Raw genomic sequence first — 14,541 nt, forward strand, 5'->3', positions numbered from 1 at the left:
GCCTGCCCGATCGATAGTCCTGGCAGCCATCCCCCTGCACAGCTTCCTCCTTAACAAGCCTCAGCCTCTCCCCCGCAGCCTGCCTGGCTTTTATTGATCCCAGCCAGACTTTCTGATCGACTGCAAAGCCCAGGGCTCAGGACTAATTGACCACTCTCTGCTCGCTCAGCGGCCACCTGGTTGATTTGCTCCTACTCTGTGGGCTACAAGCACAACCTCCACAGCACATGGGGAGATCAGGACCCCAGCAGCCACCACAAATTTTGGCAGGTCCTCTCCTTGCTCATGCACTTCTCTGGATTGAGATTTCTCCAGTGGGAGAAGGCAGAGCTCAGTGAGAGCTTAGTGGCAAGCAAAGATTCAAATCCAGCTGTGGTTTTGGGCAGAAGGACCAGGTTTCTGCACAGCCCCAGGACTGTGCTGCCTCCAGGAGCTGCTGGCTCGTGCCTGCCATCAGTGGGGTGCTGATGGGGTCACGAAACAAGTGTGTGGGGCAGCTTCCATGGAGGCTTTGTTCTTGTCCTTTGGACTTGCAATATCCCATGAACTCAAGTGCACTTGCCTTCACAGTAAAAAATGAGCCATGAACAGAGCAGGAACCAGACTGTGAGCACACAGCCACGTGCTCACAGAACCTTACAGCCTGCAGAGCACACACACAGAGCTCTCAGGGCCTCCCAGGTCTGCCCTGCCTCTCCTGCCAGCCCTTCCCCACCCAATTTTCCCAAAGCTGTGGTTCTGCAGAGCCTGAGCACAGCCTGTTGCTTGCTGCAGTGCACACATGGCAGCTTCTTCTCCAGAAGAGTTGCCCAAGCTGTGCCATCACCCAGCACTCCCCCGGTGCTGCTCTCACTCTGCTTTGTTCCCCAAGCCCAGTCGAGGGAAGGAAGGATGATGACACTGAGGAAAAGGGGGATCTTGCCTCTAAACCCAGCTCAGGGCATTGCAGAACTTGAGACCGAGAGCATGACAGCTCACCAAAGCCAAGAGCAGACTGCAGGGGAGGCAGTGGGATGAGTAATTTCCTCTGCTACCACGTCCAGCCTGGTGTGGAGCAATGGAAAGTCACCATGGGCATTTTGTCCAGCTCAGAGAAAGTCTGACCTGGAGACTTTGAGAAAAGAGAAGCCCATCACCCTTGAGAGACCACGACCCATCAAGGCAGCTGTAGAACACCTCTGAACTGGCAGACCAGCTGCTCAGCTGCTCCAAAATCAGGTCACTTATTAGGCACAGTGGGGAAGCAGTCAACTACTTTTAGAAGAAAGCTCTGGAGAAATACAGCTCAGCTCAATATTGATTCCCACGGCTCCGTTACAGACAGACAGAATTAATTTCCAGGATGGAAAGAAACATATGCCTGTGTATCAAAACAAAATACAGAAGCCTTTCCAGTCCTCCAGCTGCATTTCAATGCAAACCAGAAGGCTGTCATGATAGAAAGATTTCAGTTTTCTAATTAATCCTCCCTGCTGAGAGTTTAATGCTGCTAACTGATGGGGAGAGGTGGTGTCCAGACAGGGCTTGCAATTCCTTTTTACATCTTTAGGCCAAGTTTTCTCTAAATCAAATAATAATAAGGCAGATTTGTTCCCTGTGTGCACTGTGCCCTGCTCCAGCTCCCCCCTCCCTAGGAGATGTCTGGTGGAGGGAAGGGAGGCAAAGCCCATGTCAGAGCTCTTTACAAGTGTTGGAAGTTTTCCTGGAAAACGTCATCTGTGATACTGTCACTTCCACAGGACAAGCCAAGAGAAAGACCAGTGGTGCCAGGGACACTGCCTGTACCATGAAACACCCTCCATGGATCTGGGAGAGCTTCTCCCATGCAAATGAGCAACTGCTCAGCCAAGAGATGTCCCAAAACACTTCCAAAAACCACACAAAATGTACTGTGGTGTCAGGAAATGGATGATCAGAACAGCCCCTGGCGCCCAACCAAGTGCCACCACCAGCAAAAAGATGTCACAGGTGCAGAGGAAGGTTGGCTGCTCACCTGCACCACAGAACAGTTCTCATCCTTAACCCTAAATATTGATCCTTAACCCTAAATATTGATCTCACACTTAACCCTAAATATTGATCTCACACTGGTGTTGACCAGGAGACACCTCTAGAGCCAGCAGAGTGATCCTAAGTGCAAAAACCAGCACAGCAGGAGAAGGCAGTTCAGCACATGCCTGGATAGGAAATTCCTGCTCCCATTCCCCACAAGAGCACATGCTCCAGTTCTTTCCTGATCAGAATTTCTGCCTTTGCTCTCAACACTCAGTGATTCCAACCTGAGCTGCAGTTGGGGAATGAGGAATAAAAACCAACCCACGTTCACCGTGCTGTGGTTACTAAGCAGTGATAAACCAAGCAGTGCTGATGGTCCCCAAGCTCTGGCCTGACACTCCAGCACTGCTCTGTTTGTCATGGCAATAGCATTTCCACCTGCACCTCTCTGACATCTCCTCTGGGAGCCCTTGCACACCACTGGTGTAGATCATGGCCAGCAGAGCCCAGGCCAGCTGTGCAGAGGGCCAGCTGGCTGACCTCTCCTTTCCAAAAGGCTTCTATTTTTTCCCCCCCTATTATTATTAGTTTTCAAGCCACCTACTCCATCATAAATATCAAGTAAAATTAGCTTATTCCTAGAATGCTATAAAAAGACAAGCTCATGCCTGCACAAACTGACAGCAAGTTAAGGGGAAGGCTCCAAACACGCCAAGAATGTCAAGTCGAGAGCTTTTGGCCCTTTTACTACAAAATCCAATTGCTGCAAGCAACAATTGCAATTGGCAGGTTGTGTCACATGCAGAGCCCCTCACCTGCACAGGCTGCTGCTCCTCAGTGCCCTGAGCAAACCCCTTCTGTCTGCCCAACAGCCTATTAATAAATATACACCAGGGAGAACAGCCAGCAGGGAGGTGGATGAGATGATCTAACAGGACCTTTTCCATCTCTTAACTTTTCTGCTTAGTCACAGGACAAATATCTCCCACATTGCAGAGGAACACACTGGCTCTGCTCGCCTGCCTGTGCTGGGAGAGTTGCCCTCTGGAGATGTTTTGTTTTCCAGATGTTCACAGAATCCCAGAACGGCTCTGGTGGGAAGGGAGCTCTGGAGAGCTGAAGGAGGCAGCACAGGCTCCTCGTTTTTGTACTCTCAGAATACTTCTCTGGGCTCTCAAGCCTGCTGCTGTCCGACATGGAAAGGCACTTCATTTACTTTTGCAAAAGGCAGGTTGGCAAGAGCACAGACAGCAAACATCCAGGTCAAGCCTCCTGTGAGAGGTTGTCAGAAAAAAAGCTCAAAAAAACCCAACCACCCCAGAAAGGGAAATTCAAGGAACCCAAGGGTTTGGGTGAAGAGGCTCCAATGCAGCTTAGGTGTTTAGGTTGACATGGCAATTTCCACTGGCACTGATTCATGCCACAACAGCAGCAAGGCTCTCTCTTGGTTTTAAAATGCCTGAAGAGAGCAAGGCTTCCACAAGAGAGCATCCTCACACATAACCCAGAGAGCACCTGAGAGCCTCAAGGCCACAGAGCTGCGAATTTCACCATGCAAGGAGAAAAATATATCACTAGATAAACCATAAAAAAGACCCCACACCATTAAAAAAACCCAAAAAACACAAAATCAACCAACCAAACAAAAAACACACAAATAAAACCACCCAAAAAACTCACCAAAAGCCACACAGTGGCAATATCTCTTGCAACAAGATGGACAATGGACACCAAGGGATGGGGCAGCTGGGAGTATAAAGTTTTGCTTCATTTTCTGCTGAACAATGGGATAACCCTGAGCATTGCAAATTCTCACAGGATTCTGTGTTTTTCATAAGAACGTTGTTCCTGGAGTCACATGATTACATCAGAATCCACACTTCCCCCTTTTTTTTTGTTAAAAAGAAGTATTTGCAGATGTCAAAAGTTGAAGAAGTGTAAGTCATGTCTGAAATGCTCAAACAAGAAGGAATAGAAACATCTACTTTAAAATAAATAAATCTGTATTTTTTGGAGGAAAGAATGTGATCCAGAATTCCTTTTCACCAATACTATACACTGGAAACCTTAGACTGGACAGGGAATGACTTAATTTTGGGGAGAGTGGGCTCCTTCAACATCTTCATCTGTAAGATCAAAAAATACAGCTTTCAAAGCAACACCTGCCTAGAAATTAAGCAGCCCCTTTGGGGTGCCCTGGTACTGGCTTTCCTAGTCAAAAGAACATTATGCACTGGGGGAAAATATCAACGCACAGCAGTTTTAAAATAATAAAATAATAATACAGCAGAACGTCTTTCTAAATTTTGCTCCCACTTCTTTTATCCAGCATCAAGCAGGGTAAAGCCACGGAATTCAGCTATGCCAGCTCACCTGCTGGCATTCCCTGCTCACCAAAACCACCAGATTCACAGCTGCTGGTGGATCTTGCCCAGCAGAAATTTACCTGATGGTAAAAATTAGTCTGTAAACACTTAACCTTTTGAAAAAGCCTGTGTTGGATCTCAGAGAGCTCATCCCATGGTCTTGCTGAGCCTGGGGCAGTGTCACCATGGCACCAGAGGCACCTGGGCTGCAGCTGCCCACCAGTTCAGAAAAATAAACTTTGGCCACGTGTTCAAATACTAACATGCACCACAAAGAGAAGAAGACCTCAGGTCACGTTTATTTCCTATTTTTGCATGGAACAAAACAATTAAGACGTAGAAGATCTGTGGTGTGCTACGCCATGCACTGAATACATTTCATGTATTAAATACATTATATTCATGTATTAAATACATTATATCCATGGAAAAAATAGGGTAAGGGCTACACTTCTTGTTAAATCAGTGGTCTTTACCCATTCTGTCCAAACTAACTAGCAGAGATGCAGAGAAATGCAGAGGTGGAGGAGAAGATGAAGGGGCTGAGCAGCTGAGGAGCTCACAGCAGCTCCTGGCACAGGGTGCTTGGGCAGGCAGCAGCCCTGAGCCAAACCCTGGGGTGGCATCCATCACCCTCCCTGGAGCTGAGCCGTGCCATTCCTCGAGCTCCAAGGCTTTGCTTTTCATCAGCTTTTCACAGGGACAGCAGCAGCTCAGCTTCTCTGCTCGCCGGGCTCAGAGCAAGGGAAGCTCTCTGGCAAAGCTCTGGGCTTCTGCATTCTCCCAGCCCAGCTCCCAGGGCAGGCAGCACAAACCTGTTCAGTCACATTGCTCCCATCAGCCCTGGCCCAGGGCCACCGAGCTGCTGTGCTCCTGCTGCTCCCAGCACGGATCTGCAGCTCCAGTCATCCCTCAGCACTCCGGGACACGCTTCTGCCTGCCCTGGCTGCAGCATCAACCCTGCACAGACCATGCCCAGCACCAGAGGCTGCTTCACAGCTATCAAATTCACACCAAGCCCTGGCTCCTGCCAGCCCTGCAGAGGATGGGCACACCAAACCCACAGCAGCACAAATCTCCCTGTCCAAACAATTCATTACCTTCTGCCTGCCCAGGATTTCCCCTCCCTTCTCTCTGTCTGCTCTCAGGTGCCTGCAGAGGGTGGCTGGCCTTGGGAAGGATTATCCCAGGGGCTGCTGCAGAGGTGTCAGAGCACCTGGGGACCTCCTGCCCTCTGAAGCTGTCACAGGGCTCTGACTCTCTTCTGGTTAGTGCTTATCTTGCTGCACTTGGTTCTCAAGGATGTCTGTGCTGCTGCCTTTGAACCACGCAGGAAAAAAACAGAAAGTGAACCCAGGGCCCACACATAAATAAATTAATATTTTTAAATAATAATATATAAATATAAAAGAATAGAAATATTTTAAAATAATAATATATAAATATAAAAGAATAAAAATATTTTAAAATAATAATATATAAATATAAAAGAATAGAAATATTTTAAAATAATAATATATAAATATAAAAGAATAGAAATATTTTAAAATAATAATATATAAATATAAAAGAATAGAAATATTTTAAAATAATAATATATAAATATAAAAGAATAGAAATATTTTAAAATAATATTAATAACATAAAATATTTTTAAAATAATAATCAGATTAACCAAATAATCAGATTAACTAAAACACCTCTTGCTAAGACTCTGCTCTGCTGCATCAAAGTCCCCTATTTGAGCAAACACAGTCAAAAGAGAAAAAAAAAAAAGATTAAATTACAGTTTTGTTTGTAGAATTTCCTTTGTACCTCCTTCTCCTTCCCCAGAAAGATTTGCTCTAAAAGGAAAATACCACTCATCGTGTTTCTATCCTTGCTTATTTAAGAGGAGAACCACAGCCTGTAATATTATTAGCACCTTTCCCCTTTTTACACCAAACCACGACTAAATGAAACATGCTACAAAAACTGAACAGACATGGAAGTTACAGGTCCTTTTTTTTTTTTTTATCCCATTTTTAAAATGAAGTAAGTACTTTCTGAGCCGAGCTCTAAAAACCAGATCACACATACAAAGAAACGAGTTTGGAAATCCCCCTCCCTCCACCCCCACTGCTATTTGCTAAGGAAACCAGATGCCCAAAGCCAGCCAAAAAATGATCTCAGCCATTCTTAAGAGAGCCTACAGTGCATTTTCATGAGTCATGGAAAGCAACAACTCGTTGCTTTGGTAATGCTAGGTAAGCAACTGGTCACCCATCCCCAACCAGACCTCCAGCAGCAAGTCAAAGAGCAGCCCCTGTCTTGACAGATTACGTCAGAGACAGCCCCAAAACAGAGCAAGGTACCTTGCAGGAGGTTTGATGGGAGATGCCACAAGTTGTGTCCCATGCAAGCATTTGGCACAGCCTCCAGCAGCCAGCATCCCCCAGGGTCCTGAGCTGGGGTGGTGTCAGTGCTCCACGCTCGGGGCAGGCAGAGCTTCCCTGGAGAGGGAAGCAGGGATTAGCAAGAATCCTCTTTGGGCTGGAGGCACTCCTGCAGGGACACACTCCTGGACATGGCCATGAAGGTGGTGATGTCCTGTGATGCAGCCCAGAGCCCTTCAACCACACCTGTGCAAGGTTTTGGAAATCCAGCCCAGTACAGGTCGGGGAGGGGGTCAGATCCCCATGCACCAAAGGGAGATCCTGTTCAACACATCCCATGTTCTTCCACAAACATTTCCCACTTTCATCAGCTCCTGGTGACTCCCACAGCACCCACACAGCCACTGCTGCCTGGGAAGCTCCCTCAGGGGTGAGACACCAACCTGCACCTCCCTGGCAACACCTGCATGAAAAGTGAATCAACTTCCCAAGCTGAACCAGGTACAGGAAGCCTTGCTCCATCTCATCAAGCCTCAGGGCACCACACCACCTCCCTGGGACAGCCCCACTGGGTTCCTGAAAGGGAAGCTCTCCAGCACAGGATTTCCTGGACACAGACTAAGCCTAGAATTAGCTCATTCCCATCCAGAGATGAAGACAGTTACAATCTTCAGCGCTTTTTGTGCTAAGTCCAAAAGCCAACTGTGAAAACACATCCTCAGCTCTTACAGGCTCACACCAGATTTTATTCACACCTGTAATGCTGGAGGTGAAGTTGCTGAAATATTGGAATGATTAAACAAACAGTTTCTCTCTTTCTCTTGTGTCATCAGCCAGGTGTGTTGTGCATGTCTTTAAAATATTGGAATGATTAAACAAACAGTTTTTTTCTTGTGTCATCAGCCCGGTGTGTTGTGCATGTCTTTAACAATTCATATTCTCAGGAAGAGCACTGTGGAGAGTCTCAGTAAGCACCCCCAAACCAAACAAAAATAGGCAAGAATGGGCAGAGTTCCTCAAATCCTTAATTTCACGTCACAAGAGGAGCAAGCAGACCTCAGCCTAGGCCACCAGAGAAGCAGATCCAGGCAGCAAAGCCACCAGGAGCCATCCTAGCAGAAAGCTGAGGACAGGAGAGGGACAGAGCCCCACTCTGGTGTGTGGCTCCCCACCAGGGAGCCCTGACAGTCCCTCCCAGCCCCAACACCCACCAGGCTGCTCCAGATGTCAGCAGGGCTTCCCTTGGCTGCCCCTGCCAGAGGAGGAGCAGCTCCTGGGGCTTAACAGGAGCCAAGAGCAGAGTTTTCCAGTGCAAAGCCAAGAAATTAACCTGACAGGACTTGTCCCATCATGAACTCCACCAAGGCACTTCAGCCACGGCCACCATTTAGAAGGAACACATGGTGAGCACTAAAATGATGCTTTTCCCAAACATTTTCCCTCTGGCACAGCACAGCTCAGCTCAGGAGCAGCTCAAATGCATCCTGCAACAACATCCAGAGCTGGACCTTGACCCTTTCAGTAAAACCAATGATGTAATAAGCTAAGCACAGCTCTGTTTATCTCTTTTACTTGCTACCAGCACCATCCAAAGAGAAATAACTGGAATATCTTGCATATTTCTCTAATGACTCTTGCTGTTCTGTTAGCACCAGCACGGAGGGACTAAGACCAAGGAGCAGCAAACCAGTGGTTTATTAACCACGAGGTGCTGAGGTTTCCCAAAAGCCACTCTCCAAGAGGAAATCAACACAAGGATTCTCATAGAGGGACCAAAGCTGCAGTTTTGTGCTGAAAGGCAAACAGAAGGCATTGAGGCTGCAGTATGAACATTTTCCACCAGCAAGGAAAGCTCTCCAGTAGCTTGGCCCAGCCTGGTATGTTAATTGAAGGATGCTTCCTCAAACAAGCCCCACACTATACCAAGGCACAGATCAGGCTCAACAAAAGGAAGCCCAAATCTCTGATTTGAGGTACTGGTTGTTATTCATCACTGACACACTGCTCCCAAACCTCTGTGTCCCACAGACCCAGCTCACACACCCCCACAGCACAGTGATTCCAGGGTTATCACCCCACTGTAGGTAACACTATCATCAGCCCCCATCTGCATCACCCAGGTGCAGATAACAGTGTTATCAGCTGCTCTCTGCAGTGACTGCACTGACCCTGCAAAAGAGGGACAGTTCCCCCAGGTAGTGACAAAGAGGAAGAGGAGAGAGGCTGAAAGGAAGAGGGTATTTGAGAGAGAGTTTCTCTGCATGCACTCTCACCTGTTCTGCCTTAACTTCACCACCTGTGATAACAAATCTCACCCTCACACCTGCTCCCCAAACAACCCTTCCTTATCAAATCACTGCCCCATGCAGGGGATGCCCCAACCCTTAAATCTGTATTTGGGCAAGATATCACTGTTATTAAGAGCTGGTGAGAGCCAGATGTGCCCACCACCCTCTGTCCACCACCCTTCTGCAGAATCCTCATGGCTTGGCATAGAGCACCCCTGTTGCCACCTTGCACAGTAAAAGGTGCAGACAGCCCACTGTGAAGAATTCAGGATCTGCTAAATTCTTCTGGGCTCTTATTTACCATGGATTGCACTGCACTATTTCCAGTTCACAACTAAACTGTGATGATTTGACTTCTGCTCAGTACAAAAGCCCCAAAACAAGAGGTTGCAGCACAAAAGTACTTAGCAATTCGAGTAATCCACCATCCTCACCACAAGGGACTTCCATGCACATCCATAGAATGGAACAGTTCAATTGAAAGGGACCTACAGTGATCACCCAGTCCTGACCCTTCAGGACTGCAGGACAAGGACAACCTCAACAAGGACAGACCTCATCAGGTGTGCCAAAGCAGCAGCATCTTCCTCTGTCCCTCTGCACAGGTTCAACACAGGCTTCACTCTTACACACAATATCTGTGCTAAGGACAGTCACCTGCAAAGTTTTCAATATTTCCTTGGGATTTGGGAGCACCTGAAAGCCACTGTGCATGACACACTTGCACGTGGACAAGGCAAACATAACCCTGCCAAAACAGGAGCACTCAAAGCATTGCAGGGGCCACAGAGCACTGATGGATTTAAGGCGTTCTTACCTCCATCACAAAGACTTCTTATCACACAAATTACTTTCCCAAAGCGACGGTACAAAGTCTTTTTCTCCACCTGAATCACCCAGCTATCAATCAGATGACTTTTTGTCACTTGGCCACAGGAGTGTTGCAGAGCGCCTCTAATCCACCCACCCAAGGATATTTTTTTTTCAAGCAATTTGGTGTTTAATCCCTACCTGAAGGCTTGACCCATCCTCCCACCGCCAGGACCTGGCCTGAACACATGCTGTTTGCACAGCAGCCCACGCAGGAGCTTGGCCAGCTCCTTCCAGGATCCGTCCCGAGGCGCTGGGCACGGCGCGCTCTGCCAGCCGGACTTTGTCCCAGGCAGCTTCTGAGCCAAGCCTGGCCCAGCTCCACCCTGGTTCACTGCTCCTACAGTGCAGCTCGTTCTCCCTGCCCTGCACAGAGTCATTTCCCAGAGTGGAGAGGATAAAATCGCAGAGGCTCTTGCAGGAGTGACAATTAGTTCTGCATAAAATGGTGGCCAGCCTGGGGTTTAGCTCAGGAGGGCAGAACCAACCACAGATTCTCATTAAATTCTCAGCCACTTTGTCTCCACTATCATTTATACCAGAGTCTTCCAGCACAGAAAAAAAAGGTGCCTGGGGAATGCATTTGGGAGCTGAACCCCCTCTTCTAGAGGGCACAGGTAGAGCTTTCACTTTTGACCTCTAAAAGGCTCAGGTCAAACCCTCTGGGCTCCCTTCACAGACATTCCCAGTGCCCTGGGAGCAGAAGCTGGCACCTGAGAGCAGACACAGCGATGACATGCAATGCTGTGTGCCCACCCTGGACACAGAGACAGGGATGTGGAGCTGCAAGGGTCCCCATCACGGGCCAGGCTATGCTGCTTCTTCCAGCATCCTGCTCTCAGCCTGGCCCCAAGCCCTGTGGCTCCAGGGGAAGATCCTGGAACAAATTCCCACTGCCAAAACAAAGCAGGGAGCCAGGTGCCCCCTGCCTGCAGCCCCTCTAGTGTTCTTCCTGTGCTCCTCATGTCCGTGCAACAGGTCTGCTGCAGGGAACAGCTCCCCAAGGCCTGGCATTGGTTTTTAAAGGAGATCTTAGCTTTTAATTTCTTGTGTCATTAAAGATGAACTGAGACACACTGATTGGATCACAGAATCGTTAAGGCAGAAAAGACCTCTGACATCATTGAGTCCAATCATTAACTCAGCACTGCCGAGTCCACCACTAAACCATGTGCCACATCTACACTGTTTTTGAACACTTTCAGGGATGGTGATTCCACCACTTCCCCGGACAGCCTCTTCCAGTGCCTGACCACCCTTTTGATTTGGGCACCAGCAGCATTTTAGTGACTAAAAGGAAAATTACTTGGCTAGACCAGATCAGAACTGCAGGGACAGACAGAAAACAGACAAAAATGCCCCCATATCCACACTCCTGCATGCTCACCTGCACAGACAGAAAACCCCTTATCTTGCCTGTCTGACGCTCACCACAGCACTGACCACATCAGATGAAGGCTCGTGCCACATGGGATATGGGGCCAGCCTGCGGAGACAGCGTGGTTCAGCCACAACTGGGATGACATTTACCACCTCTGCATCACACACTGCACTCAGGAAAGGCAGAAAAGGCACCAGAGAGAAATGCTGAACTGCCCTGGCCTGTGGGAAAGGGGACCTGCTCCTTGGAGGGATTCACCAAAAATATCTGGTCACCCATTTCCCCTTGTGGAGGTTAAACAGCTAAATAAATAAAGCCTGGGGATTGAGGGTGAACCTGCCAGGTTCAGTATCAGTGGGCCATCTATAGCTTTCCCCCCACGTTTGGGGAAATGATAAAAATAAAAAAGTTTAAATAAATCCATATTCCACTTCCTATGGCTCCACACTGCATTTCCCATCTCCCCAGTGCACAGCTGACATTCTGCACATTTCTGTGCACACTGTGCTTGGCCTGTGCTCTGTGCAAAGAAGGGAGTGGAAGGGACAGAGCCCAGCAGCCTCCTGGTATCGTCAGGCATCAGTGAGCACCATCCCTGTCTCCCACAGCTCCTCTCTGCAGGAGCCAGCCTGGAAAGAACTCGGCCACCTCCTGTGAAGGGCTGGCATGTGGGATGCATGTCCCCGTCCTGCATCTCAGGATCTAAGGAGTCCAGAGATTTGCAGAGGGATGAAATGCGCTTCCTCAGGCCAGATGAACTGCACAGGTTAAACTGTAGTTGAATCTTTTTTTTCCTCGTTTTCTTTCAGATGATTCCCTCAGTCTGGAGAGCCAAGGCAGACTCCAAGCAATCACTGCCTCTTTTCTTCTACGTGCACTCCAAAGCCAGCCTGCCTTCCCCGAGCAGTCTAATAAAAGATATCCCTTCTAACAGCAAACCCTGACTCACTTCCCTCTAGCCCCGACCAGCAGGTCTCCGACAGCAGGGCCAGATCCACCAGAAGAGAAGCTGCTGCCAGCCCTCGCGCTCGTTCCCACGTCCATCTGGAGAGCGGGGCTGGAAGCACATCGCTTTCCATGCTGCAGCAGCACACTCCATCCCACGGCTCTGCCAGGGAGCCAGACACGTTGTGGGAGCCTCACCGGGCGTCTTCCCAACGGGAAAATTCACAGAGCACCGAGTCCAGGCTGCAGGAGAAAATCACGAAGCATCGCGGAGCAGCGGGAAGGTTCCGGACGGGATGGAGCCGCTCCTCTGGCCGCCACAGCCGCTGGCTTTTCGCGCCGGAGTCGCTTCGTCTGGGTGAAAATCCAGACCACGTCTCTCTGTGTGAGAACACTTCCCTCACAGGCTCTGACAGCCTCCAAAAAAATAGATGCATTGCCCATCAGCACACGTTGACACGGCAGGGCTGCGGATTTCTGGTGGAGATTAAGGACCCGTGGAAAAAATTGCAGCACCAAAATGCATTCGCACGAGGAAAGGTATAAAAGGTCTTTTACATCCACATCCCACCAGGCTGGCAGCCCGTCCAGCCTCACGTCCTACCTCAACAGAGGAGCTTTTACAAGCTGCAAAACCTTCCCAGGGCAAAGGCTGTGCCCTGCTGTGGAGGTCTGCTCTGATCTGCAGGAGTCCTGGGAAACCTCGAATCCCTGTTTATAATTAATGTCAGGTCAGGGGTTCTGGAAATTGGACCATCTCACACGGGCAGAACAAAGCCCCAAATGCAACTGATCTCTTGCACATCTGAGGAGCTGCTTCCAAGAGCTGCACTCCATGCACAAATCCTGCACAGAGCTACGTCAAACTGCACATACCAGACTGGAAATAAATCCAGGAGGTGTCACTGAAGGAAATTCCCCCAACCAAAGAAGTGAAATAGCTTGACCCTGGAAATCTCTGGGATCACTCAAGCCCTGCACAAATCCCAAGCCTCCAAATCTCAAGTGAGCCCCATGTTTTTGGTTCATGCACCAGCAACACATGCAAGACCTTTCCCAAACCAGGAGCAGGTCCACTCACAAAAACTACTGGATTATAAAACAGGAATCGAAGAGGAGGATAAAAGCAGCAGCCGAGGGAGATGCCTCTCTCCGGGCTGTGTCAGGGCCAGCAAGAGCTGTACTTGGCCACCGTGCACGACCTGCCCAGCTGGTCCACGGCTCCCACCTTTGCACAGCCGCGGAGGGCAGAGGTTCGGTGCCGGCAGCATAAATCCTTCCCGAGCATCATCCCGGCTCCCCACGGCAGCCGCTCGCTCCGTCCAGGTGGAAATCCAGCTTTCCCAGCTCCCCGGCTCTCGCACCACGCCGGGATGGGCTCCGGGTCCGTGCCCGCCGCGGAGCCTTCCTCCCCGCGCTCATCCCGTCCCATCCTCACCGCTCCGGACAGACGGTGCAGGGAGAGCTCTGCAGGAGAGCGAGGGATGCCCAACAACCCCCGCACCTCCCTGGATGCTTTCCAGGGAGCCGGGACCCAAACGACCACATCCAGAAACCGCTGGCTCCAGACGCCAGCGCATCCCAAAACGAGTATTGGAGTCTAATCCCGGCGCTCGCTGTCAGCTGGGACAGGCACCCAGGCAGCAGCCTGGGGAAAACAGCGACCCGGGAGCAGCAGCACAAGGCGGGGGCGAGCGGGGAGCCCCGGGAAGGGCAGTGCTTCGGTCCGCTCCGCACCCACGGACACGGGAACCCGCGCTGGGGAGCGCTCCTGGGGACCGCGCTTCCACCGCCACACTCCCGAACACAGCGCAGGGACAAGCTCCCACTTGCAATACCAAAAGGAAGGAAGAAAAATCCACGGAAGCCAGACCCGGCTGCAAAACTCTCGGTCACCACTGCAGACAGCAAAATAATTAAAAGAACGAAACTGTTCACGGAGGCGAGGACCCGCGGAAAGGGGGGCTGAGGACGGACTTACCGGGGTCACCCGCGGAGGGACACGCGCGGCCACCGGGGGCCGGTGTCACCAGCTCGGCTCGCAGCGGCTGGCGCGGCTCGGAACGGCTCAGCTCGGCTCGGCACCGCTCGGCCGGAGCCCGGCTGGGGCGGCGCACAAAAGCGGGAGGAAGCGGTGACGCGCGGAGCCGCGGCCAATGGGACGGGGATGGGGACGGGGACGGGGACGGGGGCGGACCGGCCCCGCCAGCGACCGAGAGAGCGGGGCGACCGCGGGGCCGGGCCGGGCCCCACCTCCGGGGGGCGACACCGCGGCCGCTCCGAGCCCCGGGGCAGCTCTGACACCCCGGGCAGCTCTGACA

General features: G+C 50.5%; 1 protein-coding gene across 4 annotated transcripts in view; it reads right to left on the reverse strand.

The window, feature by feature from the left end:
* Nucleotides 1–14,333, reverse strand: part of LOC120510578 (mitogen-activated protein kinase kinase kinase 3-like) — a 77,146-nt gene extending 62,813 nt beyond the window's left edge. For 2 of the 4 annotated variants that reach the window (XM_039726521.1, XM_039726519.1), the window contains exon 1: nt 14,202–14,333. The gene's annotated coding sequence lies outside the window, so the exon portion shown is untranslated. Of the gene's footprint in view, nt 1–6,715; nt 6,854–14,201 lie in introns of all 4 variants that reach the window. The other 2 variants (XM_039726520.1, XM_039726522.1) reach the window with 2 other exon arrangements.
* Nucleotides 14,334–14,541: the final 208 nt, after the last annotated feature.

This window comes from Passer montanus, unplaced genomic scaffold (assembly GCF_014805655.1).
Source record: "Passer montanus isolate IOZ18808 unplaced genomic scaffold, ASM1480565v1 scaffold59, whole genome shotgun sequence".
Classification (NCBI taxonomy): domain Eukaryota; kingdom Metazoa; phylum Chordata; class Aves; order Passeriformes; family Passeridae; genus Passer; species Passer montanus.